We start from the raw sequence: 9,528 nt of genomic DNA, 5'->3' as shown, positions 1-9,528 counted from the left end.
TGTCTGTTCTTAGGAGTGTGCATGTGTGTGTGAATGGTGTCTGTGTGCATATAGATGGCTTGCACATAAGTCATAGACAAAGTAAAATGTAAAAAACAATGTAATAAACTATAATAAAAAATGGCTTGTATAACGTAAACTTAGTATTGTTGGGTGTATAGAAAACTTTGAAGGAACAACTTCACCATTTAAAACATTGATACAAAGTTTGGGCAGAGGTTTTGGGCACTTAGGGGCTTTGTTCATGTACAGTTTGCTCTGAAAACCCCAAGTACCTGCTACTGTATACTTCGTCTAGCAAAAACATTCTACAAATTGGCTTTTAACGTAATATTACAAACCTTTGTAGCAATGTTTGGGATTTAGTGTCTTCCAGGATCAAGTATCTTTTAAGCAAGTGTTTGCATTACTTTGTCTGACCCCTCTGTACAATGTTCATGCCATGCTGTTATATTTTGTAATTTCACATATTATTTCTGCCTGAATGACTGAAGATACATCCAAGATCTACTGGGCACAATTCAAAGGAACAACGTACATAGATTAGATTAGATAGATACATAGATTGTTTTGGCTAAATATTCATTTAAACTTCAGCTGCCAAACAGAGATATGATCAAGTTGTCTAAGAGATGTTGAGAGGTGAATTTCCGTTTTTTTTAACTGTATCAGCCAGCCATACAAAAGACGTATGAATTGACATAAATGGTAGTCGCCTTGCCTACTCTGTTGTGACCAATTGTAGAGACAGGGTAAGTTCTGTGATTACTTCCATAAGGCTTTTGAACATTAAGTACCTTTTCATAGCTGTGATTATAATATTTAGCTTATAGCAGTAGGACTTTTTCCAGGTTTAGAATCAAGGCTATGTAGGAATACGGCTGTGGTGAATGGCTGCCACATTTATCCAGACAGTGTTAATCATTTTTATGCAGGGCAGCAGTATAAAATTGCTAAAGGAGAATTGCTTCAGCCTGGTCAGTGCAGGGAGCAGTTTGTCTAATCGGAGTGCAAATAAGGTTTGATCACTGTCCAGTGTAATCTGGACCACAAGCAGCATTTACAGCACTAAATCAAGCGTTTGGGAAGCTGCAGGTGCTGCCTCACAGACAGGCCTCCCCCTGGGGGCCCTGTGCCGGGGAATAAACAGCAAATAAATGGCAGTGCTGGGAGAGCGATGAGCTGATTAACTCACTGCAGGGCAGTTTCTCATTATCCCCTTAACCCAGACGGAGACCTACCCAATCTTACACCCTGTCTCACTTACAGTAGGGCACTGTCCTGCGTCAGCTTGGCTGACATTGTCTGGGTTATACTTTCAGTGAGATAGAGTCTGTATAGATGATGTATAAAAAAGTGAGTGTGTGTGTGTGTGTGTGTGTGTGTGTGTGTGTGTGTGTGTGTGTGTGTGTGTGTGTGTGTGTGTGTGTGTGTGTGTGTGTGTGTGTGTGTGTGTGTGTGTGTATGTGTTAGCTAGTGTGAGTGTGCTGTGTGGTCCATCTCTGGGGAGACTGCTAATGTGTCAGCTCCATGGCTCATTTCTTTCAATTACAGCGGCTGGACTAGGAGAGCCCACCAGCGGTCCACTGACAGCTCCATATGGGTCCCATCACCGCTTATCACGGGCCACTCGTGGATAATTCATTTACCCTTCATTGAATATGACATATTGCCATCAACAAAAGCAGTTATATATCACACAATTCACACATTGTTAATTAAGAGCAGGTTATCATACAGACAGTAATTTTAGATGCAAAATTATTCTATTCAAACAGAGGTGGGATTATTTATCGGAGCTACAGAAGAGCCTTTTAGAATTTACCACAGAACAGGAAAATGGGTTTTTGAAATAATGACTCTCCAATATAAAGTTAAGAAAAAACTGTATTCAAATAAAGAAAAGTCACGTTTTGATTGTCTCTGGCACTGTAAAGAGAAATGGGTTTTTGAAAAAATGACTCTCCAATATAAAGTTAAGAAATAACTGTAATCAAATAAAGAAAAGTCACTTTTTGATTGTCTCTGGCACTTTAAAGAGAAATGTGATTTTTCTATTGTATAATGTTGATTTAGCAAGTCACCTGAATATAAAGCATCCTCAGACATACTTTGAAATGAGCTGCACTGTTTTCCATTGTGCCTTCCCCTTGTGGTTTCAAAGCGAATTAATTAACATGATACAGAAATAGGTAGAATGCAAATGTTGGAGCCCTCACTTTATGCCCGGGTATCCTTTTGTTCCCCCTTATTGTACCAAATTATTTAATTGGGTCTCTCTGATTGTGCACAGACACAGGAAGGAACACAGGCCATTGTTAGCTTCCATACAAGCCACAATGCAGTATCAAATTCAATTCCCATCAAAACGGCAGGCTGCTGTAGAGCCCACAGCGGCCCCGGAGATTAATGAAGATCTGCATCAAGGCAAAGCGCTGGTCTGAGATGGGAGATTTCTCCCAAATAAAAGACCCCTTCACCAAGAACAAAGGGGGCCCTGAAAAGCAACGGGATGTTCAGAGAGGATGAAATGAATCAAAACAAAGACAAGAGTTTGGGGTGGGGAGGGTGAAAACTCTGAAATAAACCAATTTTCTTCTTGTCATTTGATTAACTTAGTTCAGTCAACAGGTTGAAATACTTGATACAAGCCTGATGTTTGGTGATTAAATAAATACAAATATTAATACTTATTTTAAATACATTAAAATAATGGTGTATCATATTTAAATCTACTAACCGCACAAATAAGGGAACACTTCATAATTATGTTAGAGCGCAATCATCTCTCAATCACGCCTCAGTTTTAAATGACATTGTGTAGGCATGAATGGGTGATGAAGAAAAACATGTTACTCACTGCCTTAAAAAAATCAAACCAGTCACGGTTCACCTTGATTGCCGTGTGTTCATCAAAGCGTGAGGGACTAACAGTGGAGTGAAAGCAGTGACTGACAGGGTCTGAAGTGAATTAATACACAGCTTTCTCGGTTTTTGTTCTTTCAAATAACAGTCATCTGAAGAGAGACACGGAGTGTGTGAAAGGATTTCTTCTCTTCACTCACTTTGTATGAGCTGCAACAACTGAATGACTTGTTCTCTGAGTGCAGCGAGTCGACAGGTGGGCTCTTTCAACTGAACATAGCACAACACTTGTTTTGTTTTTGCCTAACAGATTCCAGGCTTTTGAGCGGTTTGATAACCACAAATAGGAGACTTTTTTTCCCAGAAATAGATATTCAATTTTCATTTCCTAATACATCTGGCAAACTGTGCTTTTTAAAACTGACATTCATTCATATCTAATTGTTATAATAACTAACGCAGCATTACACGACTACATTTGGTGCCACGATTCCAAAAGAGAGCCATAAAGGAGAGATTTTGGTCAGTGCCACCTAAACGCTGCACTCCACTCTTTCACCTTCTGCACATGGTGTGTCCCAGCCAGCCACATTTACTTCATTTCCCCCGATTCATAGATGCTGCTCGCTGGACCAGAACATTCCAGCTGCCACCTCAACATCTCATTATTTTTTTGAAATATCAAGCTTGTATCTTCTTGATAAATAATTCGCACTAGTATAATGTATCAGACTAAAACATATTTTCAGAGGGGCATGGAGGTTAAAGTGCCAATCTCACCTTTTTAATTTTTTTTCGGCCTGAAGACAGAGATTTCCATATATAGAGTGACCATGGTTTGTGTTGAACATGAGCAATCGGGATGAAGCACACGGGGACACATATTGCTGTCAGAGATTGGAAATGAGGCCTGCTAACCTGTAGGCAGCCTCCCCAGACCAATCAGCTTTACACATTGCCAATGCATTTGCCGCCTCTAAAAAGAATTGTGACTGTGAAGTTTTTATCGGAGTAGTTGACAAACATTACTCTTTAATGCAGTTTTGTAGAAATGCATTATTATCCCTCTTGGAAGGCATTTATCTACTTGAAACCTGCAAAATGGTTGCCACAGGGAAGGATTTCTTTTAATAGACTACAATAGGCTCAGTATGGGACACATTCTGATGCTGGTGATAGATAGGGGGCCCAGCCATATATTCATGGAAAATTGTTTATCTTCAAGCGGGAAGAGTGAAAGGCTATTTTACAATAGCATTTCAACTTTCATCTGAAACGATTCTTTTGACTCATATAAATTGTTCTGTAGAATCGCAGACAGGTGCTTTTCATAAAAAAAAATGTCAATCTGCAAAATGAGATGTCACAAAACATGAATACAAACCACCCTGATAGAATAAAATGTGTGTGTGTATATATACGTACATAAAGCAAAAAACATTTATATATATATACAAATATACACACATACATATATATATACACACACACATCTACACCTATATATATATATATATATATATATATATATATATATATATATATATATATATATATATATTATGCACAAGCACCACATATTTTTAATTATATATATTATACATTTATACTATATAGTAACAGTTCTAATATTATATGTAATTGGACGTGTCATGTTAGAATCTAAATGGTTGAAAAATGAAGAGAAAAAAAGCCCTCTGTGGGAGGCAAATGTCCCAAACCGTCTACTATTCAGACGGAGCTACATTGTGCTGCCATGCTCTCTCTCAGGCCTTCGGTACGGCTGAAGCTTTTTTTCTTGGTGGGTCCTTGTGATGCTTGGGCAAGGCCCTTCCTTGGCCTGTCTCTGTAACAGAAGCCAGCAACCAGCGGCACAATGTAAGAGCAGGGCCTGAAAACGGAGGGGGGGGGGGGGCCTTGTGCACTCTTAACGGCACTCTCAGGAAGCGGGGACAATAAATCAATAGACTGTCCCTCTCCAGTAGGGGCCAAATGTAAACAAATTGAAAAGGACGGAGAACAAAACAGATTGGTGACTGAAACAGACATACTCAATAGGGGCACTGCTACAAATGAAATGTCTTTGTGGTTGTTTCCTTCCAGCCTTCACCATGATGTGTGCCATTTACGGCAACATGACATGTGTTAGCAAGTGTGACCAATTTCAAATTTTTACTAAAAAAACAACAACAGGTGCAAAGAATTTTATGGAATTCCTTATTGGTAGCTTATTCGAGTATCAGTGCGTGCGTCAAAATGAACATCTGCAATGCAATGAGATGCATTCAGTGTTGGAGGTACTTTAATTTGTCAGCGCACTTCTTCTCACAGACCTGTGCCGATGATCCACAGCAACATCTTACACTGTATAACATACAGCGCTCAAGGGCACAGGCACAGAACTCTTGTGCATGTCAGAGCTGCATGCTACAAGTTAAATTAATGAATCTTTAAAAGGTTTAGGTTTTTTTAATGAGAGAATCTGTTGTAGCTTTTTATCAAACCTCTTCATATTTCACTGAGGTGGAATGGTGCACCACATTTGCGAGGCAGAACTAATGCTAAATAAATCTCAAGTAATAAGCAGGCCCTGGGGACATCATCTAAATGAAGATTTTACACCAATTTAAACCTGCCTGCAATTTGATTCCTGCCTTAAGTGCATTTGTTTAACAGGTGCTGGAGATGCAAGTATTTTCCCTCCAAAGTGTCGCTATGTCTCCTTTATTAATTTCTGGATTGCAAGTGGGCGGGGGAGTATGAAGAGAAAGGGGAGTTGACAAACACTAATCAAAGGTTCAGAGTGGGCTGATTCTACCATAGAACCAATGTACTTTTGCTTCATTTGCAAACTAATGATTTTAAACCCCCACAATCTGTTTGAGGTCAGCTCCTGTGTATTTTGGATACGCTTGGCTATTAGCATCACTGAAAAGCTTCAGATGTGTCAACCCTGCTCCCCCTCCAGTGATAGTCACCTACTTTAATTTCCCTGCAGGCCTCAGAGGGGGATGAATTCAACTAAAATCACAAGCTGTTTTGTTGGCAATCCTTTGTGGCCTATAATGAATCTAATGAATATAAAGAGAGGAGAAGGGAGGGAGGGGGAAAGGGATGGAGGCGAATACATTTCAACCACGCTGTGTTGCTTTTACTTGACGATTTGTGACCCTCAACAATGGGACAATGGCGAGTGTTTTTGTACCCTTAATTTGCCTTTGTGTTTCAGCTTCATCTCTTTCACCGCCAAGCATTGAAAGTCGTCAGTTGAAGAATAACTGCTGACTCCGCGGTCTGTCAGACAAAGGGGAGGTTTTAAGATGAATCCCTAACTATCAGCTGGCCAGAGGAGCAGAAAGGGAAAGGGGCTCAAAGACAACAACAGACAAGTCAAAAGGTAGAATTCCCAAACAGGCCTGAAGCACTTCCTCTCTCTTCCAACACGCCACAAACTGCGTTTCCACCTCCTAAAAGCTGCTGAACATTGGTATTTGCCTTCAGAGAGGTGTTTGGCAAATGAATTAAAGTGGTTCATCTGATAAGGCAAAGGCTAGTGAAGGTAGAAGCCCAGTGGAGTTGTGGCGGTGCTGTTAAAGCTGGCATGTTTCTGATTTCACAGGCCCCTCAGGTGGCAGGATCGTATTAACAGCCTTGTTGTTCTCAACTCCAACCCACACTCAGGTCAGGACAAGTTGGAGGGACTTTTACAAATGTTTCCTAACACTTGGATCTGTTCAACAAGCAAATATTTAGAAAATTAAACACAAATAACAAATCAAATACAGTGCAAGATGACCACAGCTCAACTAATGCCATACTAAACATTTCAGCACATGAACTTTTAAGTGCTGTAGTGAACGCTGGGTAGATGATAAAAAAGTTCTGTGTCACTGGTCCATGTCGGTATGCTCCCTAGTCCCTGTAATGATTTCTATTCATAAACATGCAGTGTGCTATCCTCCACCTGGCAGCTGCCTCTGTGCATATGAGATTACTATTATGCATCTTCCAATCCCAAGGATAAACATCTCTCCACTTTTGAAGTTTGCAAGCATGAGGCATATTTTAGTGCCATACGACTTAAGCATCCCTTCAGGTATCACTTGCAATCTATTCTCATTCTATATACATTGTTCAACTTTAATGGGTATCTAATTTGTGTTATCAGCTAACAGGGCAGTAAGTAATAATTTGCATGGCTGCCCTAAGCAAATATGCTTCCATAAGCATCCCATAGTATAGACACTAGAATGGATTAACCTCCATATTGGCTATGCCCCGGCGGTCAATGCTTTTTTAGAAATAAGTAAAACAGATAGTTTGTTGGCAATCGTGCAGTAAAAAACTGTCTGGATTTACAACAAAACCCTTCTACCTTCAGATGCTATGTTGGATATAATCCTTGAACCCATGACAATGGTGAAATGACATCCATAGATCAACATTTCCAGCAAAGTCAAGGATGGTTAAGACCCCTTACTGGAACAAACACATACTCTGGGTTTGTACTGGAATTATTTTATCTCCTCTGGTGACATACAGAATATACTGTCATAAGCGGGCCCTTTTTTCCTCTTGTAAATCCAGTTGCCCTCTACCCTGACTCAAAATAAGAATGACTGAATGGCATATGCCTGGCCTTTCTTTGCTACTATCTATGAGTCTTTGTAGGTATTCTGGCATTTTCAAGCTATTTTTTCTTGCCCAAGCAGTGATAACAAGCTTGAGTAGTGTGAAGGTCATAACAATGTTAGCATGTTCGCTGTACACAGTGGATAGTTTCATTCACTACTAACAGTCCTTAAGACACAGAAAAGCTAAAAAAAGAAAGCCCTATTGAAATAGTCTGACAGGTTATTTTCCCCGTGACAAGGTCTTACTAGTCCCTGACGCAACAGCTCTCTCTATCCCTAGTGAATTTCAAATGCCAGTTGCACTCCCAAAGTAAAACCTGTATCGATACCGGCGAGAGTAAAGATCCTCAGTCCAGAGAGGCAACTTAATCACCATTTGAAATTAGCCTGCACATGTGTACTGCGTGTTCACAGCGGCACCACAGGGTAAACGGGGATACATCTAGGAGCTTGATATTCTACTGGCTTGCATCAGGCATGTGTGTTACGCTTGTTAGCTTAGTAGACAGTTAATTGCCATGGTGGGTGGTTAGAGTGCTAGGAGCCTGATCTTAGGAATATGTCATATTTGTTAATCGGACATGCAGATGCAAATAATATGTGACAGACTGTGACCAACACTACCGGAACATAAATACTGTTAACTTCAGAAATGTTCTTGGCTCAGAAATATTGCTGCATAAAGGCTATAAAGACAACCCACTGTTTATCTATTTATTTATTTTGTTTAGCTATTTCTGTTCATGGGCCAATGTGACAAAAGAAGTGTGAGGACAAAAAAAATCCTACTGGAATAGTAGAGTGCCAGATTATGCTTTGTTGTGGGCTCTGTGTACTACAATCCCACGCTTGTTGGGAATTGTTGGCCTGATTACATTAGCTGGGGCTAAGAATTCTTGTAAAGTAAATCTGAACTGTGTACACCATGAATGGAAGGAACACTCGGAGTTGCACAACCTAATTCATATTCGTAGAAGGATTTGTAATTTGCAAAACGTATCAGATATCTGACAGGAGGGCACAGCCTCTTTAAAACTATGCTATTCAAACTTGCATACAGTTTGAAAAGCTCGTCCATAAAGATTGATTAAAATTGTAAAGATTTTGCATCAAAAGGGGCTCTGATTAAAGCGCTCTGCCACTGAGATGCTACTCTTTTGCATCAGACCCGTAATCTCTCTTACTTGGTGAAATTGTTGTTAATGCAGAAATAATATCAATGCAAACTATATTAATAACCATGGTGTGAGAAGCTGAACCAATGTCACTTAATCAATGAAAACAAATCATGTACACCTTGCTATGATTATCTGGAGGAGTGTGAATATTAATGTCTCGGTCTGAATCAATGTTGGGGTTGCATATATTGCCTCCTGTGTTTACTCATGGTTAAGACATTTCTTTCTTTTATATTTCTGCTGCGTCCCTGAGAGTGATCAATGAAATACTAAATAGAGATATGATAACAGCTATTACAGTAATTCAACAACAGTAACAAAACACTAGCGATTGGATTATTGTAAACTATAAAGATGGGCTGTTCCAATTTCAATTAACTTTGGTTTGTATTTGCTAATATTAATTAAGAGGGCTTGCAGAAGGACACAAAAGAGACAGGTTTATTGTCTCAGATTATTCTCATGAAAGCAGCATTAGTATGTAGCACAACGCTACCTAATTAACTGGCATGGGAGGCAAGACATTACACTGGAAACCTTTTGATTTGTGGGAGGTAATAGCATTGGGCAAGAAACAGATTCTTTATTTCATTATTTGATAAGAGGGCCTTTAATGAAAATATCAGCCCAGGAGCAACGCAAGTCAACATCACTACTTCGGTGTGAGAGAGGGAAAAAAAATTTGCTTCAAGAAGTATTGTTGCAGGCAATGATTTACCTCATAACTACAGTTCATTAAATAAAATGTGAAACCCACCTGGTGGGCTAATGGAGGTCAAATGCATAAGCAGCAGCATGAGCGTTAGGGGATGTGGCAATCAGAGACAAAAGCCAAATCTAGCCTCTCTCTG

Source organism: Perca fluviatilis, chromosome 12 (assembly GCF_010015445.1).
Source record: "Perca fluviatilis chromosome 12, GENO_Pfluv_1.0, whole genome shotgun sequence".
NCBI classification, from domain to species: Eukaryota; Metazoa; Chordata; class Actinopteri; order Perciformes; family Percidae; genus Perca; species Perca fluviatilis.
This window is presented reverse-complemented; position numbering follows the sequence as displayed.